This window comes from Microchirus variegatus (genome assembly GCF_963457635.1).
Source record: "Microchirus variegatus genome assembly, chromosome: 17".
Taxonomy (NCBI): Eukaryota; Metazoa; Chordata; class Actinopteri; order Pleuronectiformes; family Soleidae; genus Microchirus; species Microchirus variegatus.
The window spans coordinates 94,023-119,957 of NC_139818.1; positions in this window are offsets into that span (position 1 = coordinate 94,023).

The following is a 25,935-nucleotide window of genomic DNA, read 5'->3' on the forward strand; positions in this document are numbered from 1 at the left end:
TAAAAATATTCTTCAAGAGATATGCAAATATATTCAACGGATTCTTGTTCAGGGCATGCTTGACTATGACTGTGTACAATTTCAAGACATTCCAAGATACTTTTGGGGTCTTTTTTGAATAAAAAGTTAAGTCACTGCCTAAGTGCACAGACTTTCATCATTTTCAAAAATTCATTAAAAATATTCCTTAAGAGATATGCAAATATTTTCAATGGATTCTTGTTCAGGGCGTCGTTGACTATGACCGAGTACAATTTCAAGACATTCCAACATACTTGGAATGTCCAAGTGCATGGATCGCTTTCCGGATTTTCAAAAATTCATTAAAAATATTCTTCAGGAGATATGCAAATATATTCAACGGATTCTTGTTCAGGGCATGCTTGACTATGACTGTGTACAATTTCAAGACATTCCAAGATACTTTTGGGGTCTTTTTTGACGAAAAAGTTAAGTCACTGCCTAAGTGCATGGATCGCTTTCCTGATTTTCAGAAATTCTTTAAAAATATTCCTTAAACGATATGCAAATATTTTCAACGGATTCTTGTTCAGGGCGTCGTTGACTATGACTGAGTACAATTTCAAGACATTCCAACATACTTGGAATGTCCAAGTGCATGGATCGCTTTCCTGATTTTCAAAAGTTCATTAAAAATATTCTTCAAGAGATATGCAAATATATTCAACGGATTCTTGTTCAGGGCATGCTTGACTATGACTGTGTACAATTTCAAGACATTCCAAGATACTTTTGGGGTCTTTTTTGAATAAAAAGTTAAGTCACTGCCTAAGTGCACAGACTTTCCTCATTTTCAAAAATTCATTAAAAATATTCCTTAAGAGATATGCAAATATTTTCAATTGATTCTTGTTCAGGGCGTCGTTGACTATGACTGAGTACAATTTCAAGACATTCCAACATACTTGGAATGTCCAAGTGCATGGATCGCTTTTCGGATTTTCAAAAATTCATTAAAAATATTCCTCAAGAGATATGCAAATATATTCAACGGATTCTTGTTCAGGGCGTCGTTGACTATGACTGAGTACAATTTCAAGACATTCCAACATACTTGGAATGTCCAAGTGCATGGATCGCTTTCCTGATTTTCAAAAGTTCATTAAAAATATTCTTCAAGAGATATGCAAATATATTCAACGGATTCTTGTTCAGGGCATGCTTGACTATGACTGTGTACAATTTCAAGACATTCCAAGATACTTTTGGGGTCTTTTTTGAATAAAAAGTTAAGTCACTGCCTAAGTGCACAGACTTTCCTCATTTTCAAAAATTCATTAAAAATATTCCTTAAGAGATATGCAAATATTTTCAATTGATTCTTGTTCAGGGCGTCGTTGACTATGACTGAGTACAATTTCAAGACATTCCAACATACTTGGAATGTCCAAGTGCATGGATCGCTTTTCGGATTTTCATAAATTCATTAAAAATATTCTTCAAGAGATATGCAAATATATTCAACGGATTCTTGTTCAGGGCATGCTTGACTATGACTGTGTACAATTTCAAGACATTCCAATTTACTTTTGGGGTTTTCTTTTAAAAAAAAAGTCAAGTCACTAAGTGCATCAGGGCAAATGGATCGTTTCCTTCGTCTCACCTGATATCCTGCTGTGTGATCCACGGTGTCCAAACGTTTGTTTCCAGCGACTGGACGACATGGATGAACTCCTGCAGCTTTAATTCTTTAAAAACAACCCAAAAACATCAAAAGTTAAGTCACTGCCTAAGTGCATGGATCGCTTTCCTGATTTTCAAAAATTCATTAAAAATATTCCTTAAGAGATATGCAAATATTTTCAATGGATTCTTGTTCAGGGCGTTGTTGACTATGACTGAGTACAATTTCAAGACATTCCAACATACTTGGAATGTCCAAGTGCATGGATCGCTTTCCGGATTTTCAAAAATTAATTAAAAATATTCTTCAAGAGATATGCAAATATATTCAACGGATTCTTGTTCAGGGCATGCTTGACTATGACTGTGTACAATTTCAAGACATTCCAAGATACTTTTGGGGTCTTTTTTGACGAAAAAGTTAAGTCACTGCCTAAGTGCATGGATCGCTTTCCTGATTTTCAGAAATTCTTTAAAAATATTCCTTAAACGATATGCAAATATTTTCAACGGATTCTTGTTCAGGGCGTCGTTGACTATGACTGAGTACAATTTCAAGACATTCCAACATACTTGGAATGTCCAAGTGCATGGATCGCTTTCCTGATTTTCAAAAGTTCATTAAAAATATTCTTCAAGAGATATGCAAATATATTCAACGGATTCTTGTTCAGGGCATGCTTGACTATGACTGTGTACAATTTCAAGACATTCCAGGATACTTTTGGGGTCTTTTTTGAATAAAAAATTAAGTCACTGCCTAAGTGCACAGACTTTCCTCATTTTCAAAAATTCATTAAAAATATTCCTTAAGAGATATGCAAATATTTTCAATTGATTCTTGTTCAGGGCGTCGTTGACTATGACTGAGTACAATTTCAAGACATTCCAACATACTTGGAATGTCCAAGTGCATGGATCGCTTTTCGGATTTTCAAAAATTCATTAAAAATATTCTTCAAGAGATATGCAAATATATTCAACGGATTCTTGTTCAGGGCATGCTTGACTATGACTGTGTACAATTTCAAGACATTCCAAGATACTTTTGGGGTCTTTTTTGACAAAAAAGTTAAGTCACTGCCTAAGTGCATGGATCGCTTTTCTGATTTTCAAAATTTCATTAAAAATATTCCTTAAGCGATATGCAAATATTTTCAACGGATTCTTGTTCAGGGCGTCGTTGACTATGACTGAGTACAATTTCAAGACATTCCAACATACTTGGAATGTCCAAGTGCATGGATCGCTTTCCTGATTTTCAAAAGTTCATTAAAAATATTCTTCAAGAGATATGCAAATATATTCAACGGATTCTTGTTCAGGGCATGCTTGACTATGACTGTGTACAATTTCAAGACATTCCAAGATACTTTTGGGGTCTTTTTTGAATAAAAAGTTAAGTCACTGCCTAAGTGCACAGACTTTCCTCATTTTCAAAAATTCATTAAAAATATTCCTTAAGAGATATGCAAATATTTTCAATTGATTCTTGTTCAGGGCGTCGTTGACTATGACTGAGTACAATTTCAAGACATTCCAACATACTTGGAATGTCCAAGTGCATGGATCGCTTTTCGGATTTTCAAAAATTCATTAAAAATATTCTTCAAGAGATATGCAAATATATTCAACGGATTCTTGTTCAGGGCATGCTTGACTATGACTGTGTACAATTTCAAGACATTCCAAGATACTTTTGGGGTCTTTTTTGACAAAAAAGTTAAGTCACTGCCTAAGTGCATGGATCGCTTTCCTGATTTTCAAAAATTCATTAAAAATATTCCTTAAACGATATGCAAATATTTTCAACGGATTCTTGTTCAGGGCGTCGTTGACTATGACTGAGTACAATTTCAAGACATTCCAACATACTTGGAATGTCCAAGTGCATGGATAGCTTTCCTGATTTTCAAAAGTTCATTAAAAATATTCTTCAAGAGATATGCAAATATATTCAACGGATTCTTGTTCAGGGCATGCTTGACTATGACTGTGTACAATTTCAAGACATTCCAAGATACTTTTGGGGTCTTTTTTGAATAAAAAGTTAAGTCACTGCCTAAGTGCACAGACTTTCATCATTTTCAAAAATTCATTAAAAATATTCCTTAAGAGATATGCAAATATTTTCAATGGATTCTTGTTCAGGGCGTCGTTGACTATGACCGAGTACAATTTCAAGACATTCCAACATACTTGGAATGTCCAAGTGCATGGATCGCTTTCCGGATTTTCAAAAATTCATTAAAAATATTCTTCAGGAGATATGCAAATATATTCAACGGATTCTTGTTCAGGGCATGCTTGACTATGACTGTGTACAATTTCAAGACATTCCAAGATACTTTTGGGGTCTTTTTTGACGAAAAAGTTAAGTCACTGCCTAAGTGCATGGATCGCTTTCCTGATTTTCAGAAATTCTTTAAAAATATTCCTTAAACGATATGCAAATATTTTCAACGGATTCTTGTTCAGGGCGTCGTTGACTATGACTGAGTACAATTTCAAGACATTCCAACATACTTGGAATGTCCAAGTGCATGGATCGCTTTCCTGATTTTCAAAAGTTCATTAAAAATATTCTTCAAGAGATATGCAAATATATTCAACGGATTCTTGTTCAGGGCATGCTTGACTATGACTGTGTACAATTTCAAGACATTCCAAGATACTTTTGGGGTCTTTTTTGAATAAAAAGTTAAGTCACTGCCTAAGTGCACAGACTTTCCTCATTTTCAAAAATTCATTAAAAATATTCCTTAAGAGATATGCAAATATTTTCAATTGATTCTTGTTCAGGGCGTCGTTGACTATGACTGAGTACAATTTCAAGACATTCCAACATACTTGGAATGTCCAAGTGCATGGATCGCTTTTCGGATTTTCAAAAATTCATTAAAAATATTCCTCAAGAGATATGCAAATATATTCAACGGATTCTTGTTCAGGGCGTCGTTGACTATGACTGAGTACAATTTCAAGACATTCCAACATACTTGGAATGTCCAAGTGCATGGATCGCTTTCCTGATTTTCAAAAGTTCATTAAAAATATTCTTCAAGAGATATGCAAATATATTCAACGGATTCTTGTTCAGGGCATGCTTGACTATGACTGTGTACAATTTCAAGACATTCCAAGATACTTTTGGGGTCTTTTTTGAATAAAAAGTTAAGTCACTGCCTAAGTGCACAGACTTTCCTCATTTTCAAAAATTCATTAAAAATATTCCTTAAGAGATATGCAAATATTTTCAATTGATTCTTGTTCAGGGCGTCGTTGACTATGACTGAGTACAATTTCAAGACATTCCAACATACTTGGAATGTCCAAGTGCATGGATCGCTTTTCGGATTTTCATAAATTCATTAAAAATATTCTTCAAGAGATATGCAAATATATTCAACGGATTCTTGTTCAGGGCATGCTTGACTATGACTGTGTACAATTTCAAGACATTCCAATTTACTTTTGGGGTTTTTTTAAAAAAAAAAGTCAAGTCACTAAGTGCATCAGGGCAAATGGATCGTTTCCTTCGTCTCACCTGATATCCTGCTGTGTGATCCACGGTGTCCAAACGTTTGTTTCCAGCGACTGGACGACATGGATGAACTCCTGCAGCTTTAATTCTTTAAAAACAACCCAAAAACATCAAAAGTTAAGTCACTGCCTAAGTGCATGGATCGCTTTCCTGATTTTCAAAAATTCATTAAAAATATTCCTCAAGAGATATGCAAATATATTCAACAGATTCTTGTTCAGGGCGTCATTGACTATGACTGAGTACAATTTCAAGACATTTCAACATACTTGGAATGTCCAAGTGCATGGATCGCTTTTCGGATTTTCAAAAATTCATTAAAAATATTCTTCAAGAGATATGCAAATATATTCAACGGATTCTTGTTCAGGGCATGCTTGACTATGACTGTGTACAATTTCAAGACATTCCAAGATACTTTTGGGGTCTTTTTTGACAAAAAAGTTAAGTCACTGCCTAAGTGCATGGATCGCTTTCCTGATTTTCAAAAATTCATTAAAAATATTCCTCAAGAGATATGCAAATATATTCAACGGATTCTTGTTCAGGGCGTCGTTGACTATGACTGAGTACAATTTCAAGACATTCCAACATACTTGGAATGTCCAAGTGCATGGATCGCTTTCCTGATTTTCAAAAGTTCATTAAAAATATTCTTCAAGAGATATGCAAATATATTCAACGGATTCTTGTTCAGGGCATGCTTGACTATGACTGTGTACAATTTCAAGACATTCCAAGATACCTTTGGGGTCTTTTTTGGATAAAAAGTTAAGTCACTGCCGAAGTGCAGAGACTTTCATCATTTTCAAAAATTCATTAAAAATATTCCTTAAGAGATATGCAAATATTTTCAATGGATTCTTGTTCAGGGCGTCGTTGACTATGACCGAGTACAATTTCAAGACATTCCAACATACTTGGAATGTCCAAGTGCATGGATCGCTTTCCGGATTTTCAAAAATTCATTAAAAATATTCTTCAAGAGATATGCAAATATATTCAATGGATTCTTGTTCAGGGCATGCTTGACTATGACTGTGTACAATTTCAAGACATTCCAAGATACTTTTGGGGTCTTTTTTGACGAAAAAGTTAAGTCACTGCCTAAGTGCATGGATCGCTTTCCTGATTTTCAGAAATTCTTTAAAAATATTCCTTAAACGATATGCAAATATTTTCAACGGATTCTTGTTCAGGGCGTCGTTGACTATGACTGAGTACAATTTCAAGACATTCCAACATACTTGGAATGTCCAAGTGCATGGATCGCTTTCCTGATTTTCAAAAGTTCATTAAAAATATTCTTCAAGAGATATGCAAATATATTCAACGGATTCTTGTTCAGGGCATGCTTGACTATGACTGTGTACAATTTCAAGACATTCCAAGATACTTTTGGGGTCTTTTTTGAATAAAAAGTTAAGTCACTGCCTAAGTGCACAGACTTTCCTCATTTTCAAAAATTCATTAAAAATATTCCTTAAGAGATATGCAAATATTTTCAATTGATTCTTGTTCAGGGCGTCGTTGACTATGACTGAGTACAATTTCAAGACATTCCAACATACTTGGAATGTCCAAGTGCATGGATCGCTTTTCGGATTTTCAAAAATTCATTAAAAATATTCTTCAAGAGATATGCAAATATATTCAACGGATTCTTGTTCAGGGCATGCTTGACTATGACTGTGTACAATTTCAAGACATTCCAAGATACTTTTGGGGTCTTTTTTGACAAAAAAGTTAAGTCACTGCCTAAGTGCATGGATCGCTTTCCTGATTTTCAAAAATTCATTAAAAATATTCCTTAAGCGATATGCAAATATTTTCAACGGATTCTTGTTCAGGGTGTCGTTGACTATGACTGAGTACAATTTCAAGACATTCCAACATACTTGGAATGTCCAAGTGCATGGATCGCTTTCCTGATTTTCAAAAGTTCATTAAAAATATTCTTCAAGAGATATGCAAATATATTCAACGGATTCTTGTTCAGGGCATGCTTGACTATGACTGTGTACAATTTCAAGACATTCCAAGATACTTTTGGGGTCTTTTTTGAATAAAAAGTTAAGTCACTGCCTAAGTGCACAGACTTTCATCATTTTCAAAAATTCATTAAAAATATTCCTTAAGAGATATGCAAATATTTTCAATGGATTCTTGTTCAGGGCATCGTTGACTATGACTGAGTACAATTTCAAGACATTCCAACATACTTGGAATGTCCAAGTGCATGGATCGCTTTCCTGATTTTCAAAAGTTCATTAAAAATATTCTTCAAGAGATATGCAAATATATTCAACGGATTCTTGTTCAGGGCATGCTTGACTATGACTGTGTACAATTTCAAGACATTCCAAGATACTTTTGGGGTCTTTTTTGAATAAAAAGTTAAGTCACTGCCTAAGTGCACAGACTTTCATCATTTTCAAAAATTCATTAAAAATATTCCTTAAGAGATATGCAAATATTTTCAATGGATTTTTGTTCAGGGCGTCGTTGACTATGACCGAGTACAATTTCAAGACATTCCAACATACTTGGAATGTCCAAGTGCATGGATCGCTTTCCTGATTTTCAAAAATTCATTAAAAATATTCTTCAAGAGATATGCAAATATATTCAACGGATTCTTGTTCAGGGCATTCTTGACTATGACTGTGTACAATTTCAAGACATTCCAAGATACTTTTGGGGTCTTTTTTGACGAAAAAGTTAAGTCACTGCCTAAGTGCATGGATCGCTTTCCTGATTTTCAGAAATTCTTTAAAAATATTCCTTAAACGATATGCAAATATTTTCAACGGATTCTTGTTCAGGGCGTCGTTGACTATGACTGAGTACAATTTCAAGACATTCCAACATACTTGGAATGTCCAAGTGCATGGATCGCTTTCCTGATTTTCAAAAGTTCATTAAAAATATTCTTCAAGAGATATGCAAATATATTCAACGGATTCTTGTTCAGGGCATGCTTGACTATGACTGTGTACAATTTCAAGACATTCCAAGATACTTTTGGGGTCTTTTTTGAATAAAAAGTTAAGTCACTGCCTAAGTGCACAGACTTTCATCATTTTCAAAAATTCATTAAAAATATTCCTTAAGAGATATGCAAATATTTTCAATGGATTTTTGTTCAGGGCGTCGTTGACTATGACCGAGTACAATTTCAAGACATTCCAACATACTTGGAATGTCCAAGTGCATGGATCGCTTTCCGGATTTTCAAAAATTCATTAAAAATATTCTTCAAGAGATGTGCAAATATATTCAACGGATTCTTGTTCAGGGCATTCTTGACTATGACTGTGTACAATTTCAAGACATTCCAAGATACTTTTGGGGTCTTTTTTGAATAAAAAGTTAAGTCACTGCCTAAGTGCACAGACTTTCCTCATTTTCAAAAATTCATTAAAAATATTCCTTAAGAGATATGCAAATATTTTCAATTGATTCTTGTTCAGGGCGTCGTTGACTATGACTGAGTACAATTTCAAGACATTCCAACATACTTGGAATGTCCAAGTGCATAAATCGCTTTTCGGATTTTCAAAAATTCATTAAAAATATTCTTCAAGAGATATGCAAATATATTCAACGGATTCTTGTTCAGGGCATGCTTGACTATGACTGTGTACAATTTCAAGACATTCCAATTTACTTTTGGGTTTTTTTTTTAAAAAAAAGTCAAGTCACTAAGTGCATCAGGGCAAATGGATCGTTTCCTTCGTCTCACCTGATATCCTGCTGTGTGATCCACGGTGTCCAAACGTTTGTTTCCAGCGACTGGACGACATGGATGAACTCCTGCAGCTTTAATTCTTTAAAAACAACCCAAAAACATCAAAAGTTAAGTCACTGCCTAAGTGCATGGATCGCTTTCCTGATTTTCAAAAATTCATTAAAAATATTCCTCAAGAGATATGCAAATATATTCAACAGATTCTTGTTCAGGGCGTCGTTGACTATGACTGAGTACAATTTCAAGACATTCCAACATACTTGGAATGTCCAAGTGCATGGATCGCTTTTCGGATTTTCAAAAATTCATTAAAAATATTCTTCAAGAGATATGCAAATATATTCAACGGATTCTTGTTCAGGGCATGCTTGACTATGACTGTGTACAATTTCAAGACATTCCAAGATACTTTTGGGGTCTTTTTTGACAAAAAAGTTAAGTCACTGCCTAAGTGCATGGATCGCTTTCCTGATTTTCAAAAATTCATTAAAAATATTCCTCAAGAGATATGCAAATATATTCAACGGATTCTTGTTCAGGGCGTCGTTGACTATGACTGAGTACAATTTCAAGACATTCCAACATACTTGGAATGTCCAAGTGCATGGATCGCTTTCCTGATTTTCAAAAGTTCATTAAAAATATTCTTCAAGAGATATGCAAATATATTCAACGGATTCTTGTTCAGGGCATGCTTGACTATGACTGTGTACAATTTCAAGACATTCCAAGATACCTTTGGGGTCTTTTTTGGATAAAAAGTTAAGTCACTGCCGAAGTGCACAGACTTTCATCATTTTCAAAAATTCATTAAAAATATTCCTTAAGAGATATGCAAATATTTTCAATGGATTCTTGTTCAGGGCGTCGTTGACTATGACCGAGTACAATTTCAAGACATTCCAACATACTTGGAATGTCCAAGTGCATGGATCGCTTTCCGGATTTTCAAAAATTTATTAAAAATATTCTTCAAGAGATATGCAAATATATTCAATGGATTCTTGTTCAGGGCATGCTTGACTATGACTGTGTACAATTTCAAGACATTCCAAGATACTTTTGGGGTCTTTTTTGACGAAAAAGTTAAGTCACTGCCTAAGTGCATGGATCGCTTTCCTGATTTTCAGAAATTCTTTAAAAATATTCCTTAAACGATATGCAAATATTTTCAACGGATTCTTGTTCAGGGCGTCGTTGACTATGACTGAGTACAATTTCAAGACATTCCAACATACTTGGAATGTCCAAGTGCATGGATCGCTTTCCTGATTTTCAAAAGTTCATTAAAAATATTCTTCAAGAGATATGCAAATATATTCAACGGATTCTTGTTCAGGGCATGCTTGACTATGACTGTGTACAATTTCAAGACATTCCAGGATACTTTTGGGGTCTTTTTTGAATAAAAAGTTAAGTCACTGCCTAAGTGCACAGACTTTCCTCATTTTCAAAAATTCATTAAAAATATTCCTTAAGAGATATGCAAATATTTTCAATTGATTCTTGTTCAGGGCGTCGTTGACTATGACTGAGTACAATTTCAAGACATTCCAACATACTTGGAATGTCCAAGTGCATGGATCGCTTTTCGGATTTTCAAAAATTCATTAAAAATATTCTTCAAGAGATATGCAAATATATTCAACAGATTCTTGTTCAGGGCATGCTTGACTATGACTGTGTACAATTTCAAGACATTCCAAGATACTTTTGGGGTCTTTTTTGACAAAAAAGTTAAGTCACTGCCTAAGTGCATGGATCGCTTTTCTGATTTTCAAAATTTCATTAAAAATATTCCTTAAGCGATATGCAAATATTTTCAACGGATTCTTGTTCAGGGCGTCGTTGACTATGACTGAGTACAATTTCAAGACATTCCAACATACTTGGAATGTCCAAGTGCATGGATCGCTTTCCTGATTTTCAAAAGTTCATTAAAAATATTCTTCAAGAGATATGCAAATATATTCAACGGATTCTTGTTCAGGGCATGCTTGACTATGACTGTGTACAATTTCAAGACATTCCAAGATACTTTTGGGGTCTTTTTTGAATAAAAAGTTAAGTCACTGCCTAAGTGCACAGACTTTCCTCATTTTCAAAAATTCATTTAAAATATTCCTTAAGAGATATGCAAATATTTTCAATTGATTCTTGTTCAGGGCGTCGTTGACTATGACTGAGTACAATTTCAAGACATTCCAACATACTTGGAATGTCCAAGTGCATGGATCGCTTTTCGGATTTTCAAAAATTCATTAAAAATATTCTTCAAGAGATATGCAAATATATTCAACGGATTCTTGTTCAGGGCATGCTTGACTATGACTGTGTACAATTTCAAGACATTCCAAGATACTTTTGGGGTCTTTTTTGACAAAAAAGTTAAGTCACTGCCTAAGTGCATGGATCGCTTTCCTGATTTTCAAAAATTCATTAAAAATATTCCTTAAGCGATATGCAAATATTTTCAACGGATTCTTGTTCAGGGTGTCGTTGACTATGACTGAGTACAATTTCAAGACATTCCAACATACTTGGAATGTCCAAGTGCATGGATCGCTTTCCTGATTTTCAAAAGTTCATTAAAAATATTCTTCAAGAGATATGCAAATATATTCAACGGATTCTTGTTCAGGGCATGCTTGACTATGACTGTGTACAATTTCAAGACATTCCAAGATACTTTTGGGGTCTTTTTTGAATAAAAAGTTAAGTCACTGCCTAAGTGCACAGTCTTTCATCATTTTCAAAAATTCATTAAAAATATTCCTTAAGCGATATGCAAATATTTTCAACGGATTCTTGTTCAGGGTGTCGTTGACTATGACTGAGTACAATTTCAAGACATTCCAACATACTTGGAATGTCCAAGTGCATGGATCGCTTTCCTGATTTTCAAAAGTTCATTAAAAATATTCTTCAAGAGATATGCAAATATATTCAACGGATTCTTGTTCAGGGCATGCTTGACTATGACTGTGTACAATTTCAAGACATTCCAAGATACTTTTGGGGTCTTTTTTGAATAAAAAGTTAAGTCACTGCCTAAGTGCACAGTCTTTCATCATTTTCAAAAATTCATTAAAAATATTCCTTAAGAGATATGCAAATATTTTCAATGGATTCTTGTTCAGGGCATCGTTGACTATGACTGAGTACAATTTCAAGACATTCCAACATACTTGGAATGTCCAAGTGCATGGATCGCTTTTCGGATTTTCAAAATTTCATTAAAAATATTCTTCAAGAGATATGCAAATATATTCAACGGATTCTTGTTCAGGGCATGCTTGACTATGACTGTGTACAATTTCAAGACATTCCAAGATACTTTTGGGGTCTTTTTTGAATAAAAAGTTAAGTCACTGCCTAAGTGCACAGACTTTCATCATTTTCAAAAATTCATTAAAAATATTCCTTAAGAGATATGCAAATATTTTCAATGGATTTTTGTTCAGGGCGTCGTTGACTATGACCGAGTACAATTTCAAGACATTCCAACATACTTGGAATGTCCAAGTGCATGGATCGCTTTCCGGATTTTCAAAAATTCATTAAAAATATTCTTCAAGAGATATGCAAATATATTCAACGGATTCTTGTTCAGGGCATTCTTGACTATGACTGTGTACAATTTCAAGACATTCCAAGATACTTTTGGGGTCTTTTTTGACGAAAAAGTTAAGTCACTGCCTAAGTGCATGGATCGCTTTCCTGATTTTCAGAAATTCTTTAAAAATATTCCTTAAACGATATGCAAATATTTTCAACGGATTCTTGTTCAGGGCGTCGTTGACTATGACTGAGTACAATTTCAAGACATTCCAACATACTTGGAATGTCCAAGTGCATGGATCGCTTTCCTGATTTTCAAAAGTTCATTAAAAATATTCTTCAAGAGATATGCAAATATATTCAACGGATTCTTGTTCAGGGCATGCTTGACTATGACTGTGTACAATTTCAAGACATTCCAAGATACTTTTGGGGTCTTTTTTGAATAAAAAGTTAAGTCACTGCCTAAGTGCACAGACTTTCATCATTTTCAAAAATTCATTAAAAATATTCCTTAAGAGATATGCAAATATTTTCAATGGATTTTTGTTCAGGGCGTCGTTGACTATGACCGAGTACAATTTCAAGACATTCCAACATACTTGGAATGTCCAAGTGCATGGATCGCTTTCCGGATTTTCAAAAATTCATTAAAAATATTCTTCAAGAGATGTGCAAATATATTCAACGGATTCTTGTTCAGGGCATTCTTGACTATGACTGTGTACAATTTCAAGACATTCCAAGATACTTTTGGGGTCTTTTTTGAATAAAAAGTTAAGTCACTGCCTAAGTGCACAGACTTTCCTCATTTTCAAAAATTCATTAAAAATATTCCTTAAGAGATATGCAAATATTTTCAATTGATTCTTGTTCAGGGCGTCGTTGACTATGACTGAGTACAATTTCAAGACATTCCAACATACTTGGAATGTCCAAGTGCATAAATCGCTTTTCGGATTTTCAAAAATTCATTAAAAATATTCTTCAAGAGATATGCAAATATATTCAACGGATTCTTGTTCAGGGCATGCTTGACTATGACTGTGTACAATTTCAAGACATTCCAAGATACTTTTGGGGTCTTTTTTGACGAAAAAGTTAAGTCACTGCCTAAGTGCATGGATCGCTTTCCTGATTTTCAGAAATTCTTTAAAAATATTCCTTAAACGATATGCAAATATTTTCAACGGATTCTTGTTCAGGGCGTCGTTGACTATGACTGAGTACAATTTCAAGACATTCCAACATACTTGGAATGTCCAAGTGCATGGATCGCTTTCCTGATTTTCAAAAGTTCATTAAAAATATTCTTCAAGAGATATGCAAATATATTCAACGGATTCTTGTTCAGGGCATGCTTGACTATGACTGTGTACAATTTCAAGACATTCCAAGATACTTTTGGGGTCTTTTTTGAATAAAAAGTTAAGTCACTGCCTAAGTGCATGGATCGCTTTCCTGATTTTCAGAAATTCTTTAAAAATATTCCTTAAACGATATGCAAATATTTTCAACGGATTCTTGTTCAGGGCGTCGTTGACTATGACTGAGTACAATTTCAAGACATTCCAACATACTTGGAATGTCCAAGTGCATGGATCGCTTTCCTGATTTTCAAAAGTTCATTAAAAATATTCTTCAAGAGATATGCAAATATATTCAACGGATTCTTGTTCAGGGCATGCTTGACTATGACTGTGTACAATTTCAAGATATTCCAAGATACCTTTGGGGTCTTTTTTGAATAAAAAGTTAAGTCACTGCCTAAGTGCACAGACTTTCATCATTTTCAAAAATTCATTAAAAATATTCCTTAAGAGATATGCAAATATTTTCAATGGATTCTTGTTCAGGGCGTCGTTGACTATGACCGAGTACAATTTCAAGACATTCCAACATACTTGGAATGTCCAAGTGCATGGATCGCTTTCCGGATTTTCAAAAATTCATTAAAAATATTCTTCAAGAGATATGCAAATATATTCAACGGATTCTTGTTCAGGGCATTCTTGACTATGACTGTGTACAATTTCAAGACATTCCAAGATACTTTTGGGGTCTTTTTTGACGAAAAAGTTAAGTCACTGCCTAAGTGCATGGATCGCTTTCCTGATTTTCAGAAATTCTTTAAAAATATTCCTTAAACGATATGCAAATATTTTCAACGGATTCTTGTTCAGGGCGTCGTTGACTATGACTGAGTACAATTTCAAGACATTCCAACATACTTGGAATGTCCAAGTGCATGGATCGCTTTCCTGATTTTCAAAAGTTCATTTAAAATATTCTTCAAGAGATATGCAAATATATTCAACGGATTCTTGTTCAGGGCATGCTTGACTATGACTGTGTACAATTTCAAGACATTCCAAGATACTTTTGGGGTCTTTTTTGAATAAAAAGTTAAGTCACTGCCTAAGTGCACAGACTTTCCTCATTTTCAAAAATTCATTAAAAATATTCCTTAAGCGATATGCAAATATTTTCAATTGATTCTTGTTCAGGGCGTCGTTGACTATGACTGAGTACAATTTCAAGACATTCCAACATACTTGGAATGTCCAAGTGCATGGATCGCTTTTCGGATTTTCAAAATTTCATTAAAAATATTCTTCAAGAGATATGCAAATATATTCAACGGATTCTTGTTCAGGGCATGCTTGACTATGACTGTGTACAATTTCAAGACATTCCAAGATACTTTTGGGGTCTTTTTTGACAAAAAAAGTTAAGTCACTGCCTAAGTGCATGGATCGCTTTCCTCATTTTCAGAAATTCATTAAAAATATTCCTTAAGCGATATGCAAATATTTTCAACGGATTCTTGTTCAGGGCGTCGTTGACTATGACTGAGTACAATTTCAAGACATTCCAACATACTTGGAATGTCCAAGTGCATGGATCGCTTTCCAGATTTTCAAAAGTTCATTAAAAATATTCTTCAAGAGATATGCAAATATATTCAACGGATTCTTGTTCAGGGCATGCTTGACTATGACTGTGTACAATTTCAAGACATTCCAAGATACCTTTGGGGTCTTTTTTGAATAAAAAGTTAAGTCACTGCCTAAGTGCACAGACTTTCATCATTTTCAAAAATTCATTAAAAATATTCCTTAAGAGATATGCAAATATTTTCAATGGATTTTTGTTCAGGGCGTCGTTGACTATGACCGAGTACAATTTCAAGACATTCCAACATACTTGGAATGTCCAAGTGCATGGATCGCTTTCCTGATTTTCAAAAGTTCATTAAAAATATTCTTCAAGAGATATGCAAATATATTCAACGGATTCTTGTTCAGGGCATGCTTGACTATGACTGTGTACAATTTCAAGACATTCCAAGATACTTTTGGGGTCTTTTTTGAATAAAAAGTTAAGTCACTGCCTAAGTGCATGGATCGCTTTCCTGATTTTCAAAAATTCATTAAAAATATTCCTTAAGCGATATGCAAATATTTTCAACGATTCTTGTTCAGGGCGTCGTTGACTATGACTGAGTACAATTTCAAAACATTCCAACATACTTGGAATGTCCAAGTGCATGGATCGCTTTTCGGATTTTCAAAAATTCATTAAAAATATTCTTCAAGAGATATGCAAATATATTCAACGGATTCTTGTTCAGGGCATGCTTGACTATGACTGTGTACAATTTCAAGACATTCCAAGATACTTTTGGGGTCTTTTTTGACAAAAAAGTTAAGTCACTGCCTAAGTGCATGGATCGCTTTCCTGATTTTCAAAAATTCATTAAAAATATTCCTTAAGCGATATGCAAATATTTTCAACGGATTCTTGTTCAGGGCGTCGTTGACTATGACTGAGTACAATTTCAAGACATTCCAACATACTTGGAATGTCCAAGTGCATGGATCGCTTTCCTGATTTTCAAAAGTTCATTAAAAATATTCTTCAAGAGATATGCAAATATATTCAACGGATTCTTGTTCAGGGCATGCTTGACTATGACTGTGTACAATTTCAAGACATTCCAAGATACTTTTGGGGTCTTTTTTGAATAAAAAGTTAAGTCACTGCCTAAGTGCATGGATCGCTTTCCTGATTTTCAAAAATTCATTAAAAATATTCCTTAAGCGATATGCAAATATTTTCAACGGATTCTTGTTCAGGGCGTCGTTGACTATGACTGAGTACAATTTCAAAACATTCCAACATACTTGGAATGTCCAAGTGCATGGATCGCTTTTCGGATTTTCAAAAATTCATTAAAAATATTCTTCAAGAGATATGCAAATATATTCAACGGATTCTTGTTCAGGGCATGCTTGACTATGACTGTGTACAATTTCAAGACATTCCAAGATACTTTTGGGGTCTTTTTTGAATAAAAAGTTAAGTCACTGCCTAAGTGCATGGATCGCTTTCCTGATTTTCAGAAATTCTTTAAAAATATTCCTTAAACGATATGCAAATATTTTCAACGGATTCTTGTTCAGGGCGTCGTTGACTATGACTGAGTACAATTTCAAGACATTCCAACATACTTGGAATGTCCAAGTGCATGGATCGCTTTCCTGATTTTCAAAAGTTCATTAAAAATATTCTTCAAGAGATATGCAAATATATTCAACGGATTCTTGTTCAGGGCATGCTTGACTATGACTGTGTACAATTTCAAGATATTCCAAGATACCTTTGGGGTCTTTTTTGAATAAAAAGTTAAGTCACTGCCTAAGTGCACAGACTTTCATCATTTTCAAAAATTCATTAAAAATATTCCTTAAGAGATATGCAAATATTTTCAATGGATTCTTGTTCAGGGCGTCGTTGACTATGACCGAGTACAATTTCAAGACATTCCAACATACTTGGAATGTCCAAGTGCATGGATCGCTTTCCGGATTTTCAAAAATTCATTAAAAATATTCTTCAAGAGATATGCAAATATATTCAACGGATTCTTGTTCAGGGCATTCTTGACTATGACTGTGTACAATTTCAAGACATTCCAAGATACTTTTGGGGTCTTTTTTGACGAAAAAGTTAAGTCACTGCCTAAGTGCATGGATCGCTTTCCTGATTTTCAGAAATTCTTTAAAAATATTCCTTAAACGATATGCAAATATTTTCAACGGATTCTTGTTCAGGGCGTCGTTGACTATGACTGAGTACAATTTCAAGACATTCCAACATACTTGGAATGTCCAAGTGCATGGATCGCTTTCCTGATTTTCAAAAGTTCATTAAAAATATTCTTCAAGAGATATGCAAATATATTCAACGGATTCTTGTTCAGGGCATGCTTGACTATGACTGTGTACAATTTCAAGACATTCCAAGATACTTTTGGGGTCTTTTTTGAATAAAAAGTTAAGTCACTGCCTAAGTGCACAGACTTTCCTCATTTTCAAAAATTCATTAAAAATATTCCTTAAGCGATATGCAAATATTTTCAATTGATTCTTGTTCAGGGCGTCGTTGACTATGACTGAGTACAATTTCAAGACATTCCAACATACTTGGAATGTCCAAGTGCATGGATCGCTTTTCGGATTTTCAAAATTTCATTAAAAATATTCTTCAAGAGATATGCAAATATATTCAACGGATTCTTGTTCAGGGCATGCTTGACTATGACTGTGTACAATTTCAAGACATTCCAAGATACTTTTGGGGTCTTTTTTGACAAAAAAGTTAAGTCACTGCCTAAGTGCATGGATCGCTTTCCTCATTTTCAGAAATTCATTAAAAATATTCCTTAAGCGATATGCAAATATTTTCAACGGATTCTTGTTCAGGGCGTCGTTGACTATGACTGAGTACAATTTCAAGACATTCCAACATACTTGGAATGTCCAAGTGCATGGATCGCTTTCCAGATTTTCAAAAGTTCATTAAAAATATTCTTCAAGAGATATGCAAATATATTCAATGGATTCTTGTTCAGGGCATGCTTGACTATGACTGTGTACAATTTCAAGACATTCCAAGATACCTTTGGGGTCTTTTTTGAATAAAAAGTTAAGTCACTGCCTAAGTGCACAGACTTTCATCATTTTCAAAAATTCATTAAAAATATTCCTTAAGAGATATGCAAATATTTTCAATGGATTTTTGTTCAGGGCGTCGTTGACTATGACCGAGTACAATTTCAAGACATTCCAACATACTTGGAATGTCCAAGTGCATGGATCGCTTTTCGGATTTTCAAAAATTCATTAAAAATATTATTCAAGAGATATGCAAATATATTCAACGGATTCTTGTTCAGGGCATGCTTGACTATGACTGTGTACAATTTCAAGACATTCCAAGATACTTTTGGGGTCTTTTTTGAATAAAAAGTTAAGTCACTGACTAAGTGCATGGATCGCTTTCCTGATTTTCAAAAATTCATTAAAAATATTCCTTAAGCGATATGCAAATATTTTCAACGGATTCTTGTTCAGGGCGTCGTTGACTATGACTGAGTACAATTTCAAGACATTCCAACATACTTGGAATGTCCAAGTGCATGGATCGCTTTCCTGATTTTCAAAAGTTCATTAAAAATATTCTTCAAGAGATATGCAAATATATTCAACGGATTCTTGTTCAGGGCATGCTTGACTATGACTGTGTACAATTTCAAGACATTCCAAGATACTTTTGGGGTCTTTTTTGAATAAAAAGTTAAGTCACTGCCTAAGTGCACAGACTTTCCTCATTTTCAAAAATTCATTAAAAATATTCCTTAAGAGATATGCAAATATTTTCAATTGATTCTTGTTCAGGGCGTCGTTGACTATGACTGAGTAAAATTTCAAGACATTCCAACATACTTGGAATGTCCAAGTGCATGGATCGCTTTTCGGATTTTCAAAAATTCATTAAAAATATTCTTCAAGAGATATGCAAATATATTCAACGGATTCTTGTTCAGGGCATGCTTGACTATGACTGTGTACAATTTCAAGACATTCCAAGATACTTTTGGGGTCTTTTTTGACAAAAAAGTTAAGTCACTGCCTAAGTGCATGGATCGCTTTCCTGATTTTCAAAAATTCATTAAAAATATTCCTTAAACGATATGCAAATATTTTCAACGGATTCTTGTTCAGGGCGTCGTTGACTATGACTGAGTACAATTTCAAGACATTCCAACATACTTGGAATGTCCAAGTGCATGGATCGCTTTCCTGATTTTCAAAAGTTCATTAAAAATATTCTTCAAGAGATATGCAAATATATTCAACGGATTCTTGTTCAGGGCATGCTTGACTATGACTGTGTACAATTTCAAGACATTCCAAGATACTTTTGGGGTCTTTTTTGAATAAAAAGTTAAGTCACTGCCTAAGTGCACAGACTTTCATCATTTTCAAAAATTCATTAAAAATATTCCTTAAGAGATATGCAAATATTTTCAATGGATTCTTGTTCAGGGCGTCGTTGACTATGACCGAGTACAATTTCAAGACATTCCAACATACTTGGAATGTCCAAGTGCATGGATCGCTTTCCGGATTTTCAAAAATTCATTAAAAATATTCTTCAGGAGATATGCAAATATATTCAACGGATTCTTGTTCAGGGCATGCTTGACTATGACTGTGTACAATTTCAAGACATTCCAAGATACTTTTGGGGTCTTTTTTGACGAAAAAGTTAAGTCACTGCCTAAGTGCATGGATCGCTTTCCTGATTTTCAGAAATTCTTTAAAAATATTCCTTAAACGATATGCAAATATTTTCAACGGATTCTTGTTCAGGGCGTCGTTGACTATGACTGAGTACAATTTCAAGACATTCCAACATACTTGGAATGTCCAAGTGCATGGATCGCTTTCCTGATTTTCAAAAGTTCATTAAAAATATTCTTCAAGAGATATGCAAATATATTCAACGGATTCTTGTTCAGGGCATGCTTGACTATGACTGTGTACAATTTCAAGACATTCCAAGATACTTTTGGGGTCTTTTTTGAATAAAAAGTTAAGTCACTGCCTAAGTGCACAGACTTTCCTCATTTTCAAAAATTCATTAAAAATATTCCTTAAGAGATATGCAAATATTTTCAATTGATTCTTGTTCAGGGCGTCGTTGACTATGACTGAGTACAATTTCAAGACATTCCAACATACTTGGAATGTCCAAGTGCATGGATCGCTTTTCGGATTTTCAAAAATTCATTAAAAATATTCCTCAAGAGATATGCAAATATATTCAACGGATTCTTGTTCAGGGCGTCGTTGACTATGACTGAGTACAATTTCAAGACATTCCAACATACTTGGAATGTCCAAGTGCATGGATCGCTTTCCTGATTTTCAAAAGTTCATTAAAAATATTCTTCAAGAGATATGCAAATATATTCAACGGATTCTTGTTCAGGGCATGCTTGACTATGACTGTGTACAATTTCAAGACATTCCAACATACTTGGAATGTCCAAGTGCATGGATCGCTTTTCGGATTTTCATAAATTCATTAAAAATATTCTTCAAGAGATATGCAAATATATTCAACGGATTCTTGTTCAGGGCATGCTTGACTATGACTGTGTACAATTTCAAGACATTCCAATTTACTTTTGGGGTTTTTTTAAAAAAAAAAGTCAAGTCACTAAGTGCATCAGGGCAAATGGATCGTTTCCTTCGTCTCACCTGATATCCTGCTGTGTGATCCACGGTGTCCAAACGTTTGTTTCCAGCGACTGGACGACATGGATGAACTCCTGCAGCTTTAATTCTTTAAAAACAACCCAAAAACATCAAAAGTTAAGTCACTGCCTAAGTGCATGGATCGCTTTCCTGATTTTCAAAAATTCATTAAAAATATTCCTCAAGAGATATGCAAATATATTCAACGGATTCTTGTTCAGGGCGTCGTTGACTATGACTGAGTACAATTTCAAGACATTCCAACATACTTGGAATGTCCAAGTGCATGGATCGCTTTTCGGATTTTCAAAAATTCATTAAAAATATTCTTCAAGAGATATGCAAATATATTCAACGGATTCTTGTTCAGGGCATGCTTGACTATGACTGTGTACAATTTCAAGACATTCCAAGATACTTTTGGGGTCTTTTTTGACAAAAAAGTTAAGTCACTGCCTAAGTGCATGGATCGCTTTCCTGATTTTCAAAAATTCATTAAAAATATTCCTTAAGCGATATGCAAAAATTTTCAACGGATTCTTGTTCAGGGCGTCGTTGACTATGACTGAGTACAATTTCAAGACATTCCAACATACTTGGAATGTCCAAGTGCATGGATCGCTTTCCTGATTTTCAAAAGTTCATTAAAAATATTCTTCAAGAGATATGCAAATATATTCAACGGATTCTTGTTCAGGGCATGCTTGACTATGACTGTGTACAATTTCAAGACATTCCAAGATACCTTTGGGGTCTTTTTTGGATAAAAAGTTAAGTCACTGCCGAAGTGCACAGACTTTCATCATTTTCAAAAATTCATTAAAAATATTCCTTAAGAGATATGCAAATATTTTCAATGGATTCTTGTTCAGGGCGTCGTTGACTATGACCGAGTACAATTTCAAGACATTCCAACATACTTGGAATGTCCAAGTGCATGGATCGCTTTCCGGATTTTCAAAAATTCATTAAAAATATTCTTCAAGAGATATGCAAATATATTCAATGGATTCTTGTTCAGGGCATGCTTGACTATGACTGTGTACAATTTCAAGACATTCCAAGATACTTTTGGGGTCTTTTTTGACGAAAAAGTTAAGTCACTGCCTAAGTGCATGGATCGCTTTCCTGATTTTCAGAAATTCTTTAAAAATATTCCTTGAACGATATGCAAATATTTTCAACGGATTCTTGTTCAGGGCGTCGTTGACTATGACTGAGTACAATTTCAAGACATTCCAACATACTTGGAATGTCCAAGTGCATGGATCGCTTTCCTGATTTTCAAAAGTTCATTAAAAATATTCTTCAAGAGATATGCAAATATATTCAACGGATTCTTGTTCAGGGCATGCTTGACTATGACTGTGTACAATTTCAAGACATTCCAGGATACTTTTGGGGTCTTTTTTGAATAAAAAGTTAAGTCACTGCCTAAGTGCACAGACTTTCCTCATTTTCAAAAATTCATTAAAAATATTCCTTAAGAGATATGCAAATATTTTCAATTGATTCTTGTTCAGGGCGTCGTTGACTATGACTGAGTACAATTTCAAGACATTCCAACATACTTGGAATGTCCAAGTGCATGGATCGCTTTTCGGATTTTCAAAAATTCATTAAAAATATTCTTCAAGAGATATGCAAATATATTCAACGGATTCTTGTTCAGGGCATGCTTGACTATGACTGTGTACAATTTCAAGACATTCCAAGATACTTTTGGGGTCTTTTTTGACAAAAAAGTTAAGTCACTGCCTAAGTGCATGGATCGCTTTTCTGATTTTCAAAATTTCATTAAAAATATTCCTTAAGCGATATGCAAATATTTTCAACGGATTCTTGTTCAGGGCGTCGTTGACTATGACTGAGTACAATTTCAAGACATTCCAACATACTTGGAATGTCCAAGTGCATGGATCGCTTTCCTGATTTTCAAAAGTTCATTAAAAATATTCTTCAAGAGATATGCAAATATATTCAACGGATTCTTGTTCAGGGCATGCTTGACTATGACTGTGTACAATTTCAAGACATTCCAAGATACTTTTGGGGTCTTTTTTGAATAAAAAGTTAAGTCACTGCCTAAGTGCACAGACTTTCCTCATTTTCAAAAATTCATTAAAAATATTCCTTAAGAGATATGCAAATATTTTCAATTGATTCTTGTTCAGGGCGTCGTTGACTATGACTGAGTACAATTTCAAGACATTCCAACATACTTGGAATGTCCAAGTGCATGGATCGCTTTTCGGATTTTCAAAAATTCATTAAAAATATTCTTCAAGAGATATGCAAATATATTCAACGGATTCTTGTTCAGGGCATGCTTGACTATGACTGTGTACAATTTCAAGACATTCCAAGATACTTTTGGGGTCTTTTTTGACAAAAAAGTTAAGTCACTGCCTAAGTGCATGGATCGCTTTCCTGATTTTCAAAAATTCATTAAAAATATTCCTTAAGCGATATGCAAATATTTTCAACGGATTCTTGTTCAGGGCGTCGTTGACTATGACTGAGTACAATTTCAAGACATTCCAACATACTTGGAATGTCCAAGTGCATGGATCGCTTTCCTGATTTTCAAAAGTTCATTAAAAATATTCTTCAAGAGATATGCAAATATATTCAACGGATTCTTGTTCAGGGCATGCTTGACTATGACTGTGTACAATTTCAAGACATTCCAAGATACTTTTGGGGTCTTTTTTGAATAAAAAGTTAAGTCACTGCCTAAGTGCACAGACTTTCATCATTTTCAAAAATTCATTAAAAATATTCTTTAAGAGATATGCAAATATTTTCAATGGATTCTTGTTCAGGGCGTCGTTGACTCTGACCGAGTACAATTTCAAGACATTCCAACATACTTGGAATGTCCAAGTGCATGGATCGCTTTCCGGATTTTCAAAAATTCATTAAAAATATTCTTCAGGAGATATGCAAATATATTCAACGGATTCTTGTTCAGGGCATGCTTGACTATGACTGTGTACAATTTCAAGACATTCCAAGATACTTTTGGGGTCTTTTTTGACGAAAAAGTTAAGTCACTGCCTAAGTGCATGGATCGCTTTCCTGATTTTCAGAAATTCTTTAAAAATATTCCTTAAACGATATGCAAATATTTTCAACGGATTCTTGTTCAGGGCGTCGTTGACTATGACTGAGTACAATTTCAAGACATTCCAACATACTTGGAATGTCCAAGTGCATGGATCGCTTTCCTGATTTTCAAAAGTTCATTAAAAATATTCTTCAAGAGATATGCAAATATATTCAACGGATTCTTGTTCAGGGCATGCTTGACTATGACTGTGTACAATTTCAAGACATTCCAAGATACTTTTGGGGTCTTTTTTGAATAAAAAGTTAAGTCACTGCCTAAGTGCACAGACTTTCCTCATTTTCAAAAATTCATTAAAAATATTCCTTAAGAGATATGCAAATATTTTCAATTGATTCTTGTTCAGGGCGTCGTTGACTATGACTGAGTACAATTTCAAGACATTCCAACATACTTGGAATGTCCAAGTGCATGGATCGCTTTTCGGATTTTCAAAAATTCATTAAAAATATTCCTCAAGAGATATGCAAATATATTCAACGGATTCTTGTTCAGGGCATGCTTGACTATGACTGTGTACAATTTCAAGACATTCCAAGATACTTTTGGGGTCTTTTTTGACAAAAAAGATAAGTCACTGCCTAAGTGCATGGATCGCTTTCCTGATTTTCAAAAATTCATTAAAAATGTTCCTTAAGCGATATGCAAATATTTTCAACGGATTCTTGTTCAGGGCGTCGTTGACTATGACTGAGTACAATTTCAAGACATTCCAACATACTTGGAATGTCCAAGTGCATGGATCGCTTTCCTGATTTTCAAAAGTTCATTAAAAATATTCTTCAAGAGATATGCAAATATATTCAACGGATTCTTGTTCAGGGCATGCTTGACTATGACTGTGTACAATTTCAAGACATTCCAAGATACCTTTGGGTCTTTTTTGAATAAAAAGTTAAGTCACTGCCTAAGTGCACAGACTTTCATCATTTTCAAAAATTCATTAAAAATATTCCTTAAGAGATATGCAAATATTTTCAATTGATTCTTGTTCAGGGCGTCGTTGACTATGACTGAGTACAATTTCAAGACATTCCAACATACTTGGAATGTCCAAGTGCATGGATCACTTTTCGGATTTTCAAAAATTCATTAAAAATATTCTTCAAGAGATATGCAAATATATTCAACGGATTCTTGTTCAGGGCATGCTTGACTATGACTGTGTACAATTTCAAGACATTCCAAGATACTTTTGGGGTCTTTTTTGACGAAAAAGTTAAGTCACTGCCTAAGTGCATGGATCGCTTTCCTGATTTTCAGAAATTCTTTAAAAATATTCCTTAAGCGATATGCAAATATTTTCAACGGATTCTTGTTCAGGGCGTCGTTGACTATGACTGAGTACAATTTCAAGACATTCCAACATACTTGGAATGTCCAAGTGCATGGATCGCTTTCCTGATTTTCAAAAGTTCATTAAAAATATTCTTCAAGAGATATGCAAATATATTCAACGGATTCTTGTTCAGGGCATGCTTGACTATGACTGTGTACAATTTCAAGATATTCCAAGATACCTTTGGGGTCTTTTTTGAATAAAAAGTTAAGTCACTGCCTAAGTGCACAGACTTTCATCATTTTCAAAAATTCATTTAAAATATTCCTTAAGAGATATGCAAATATTTTCAATGGATTCTTGTTCAGGGCGTCGTTGACTATGACCGAGTACAATTTCAAGACATTCCAACAT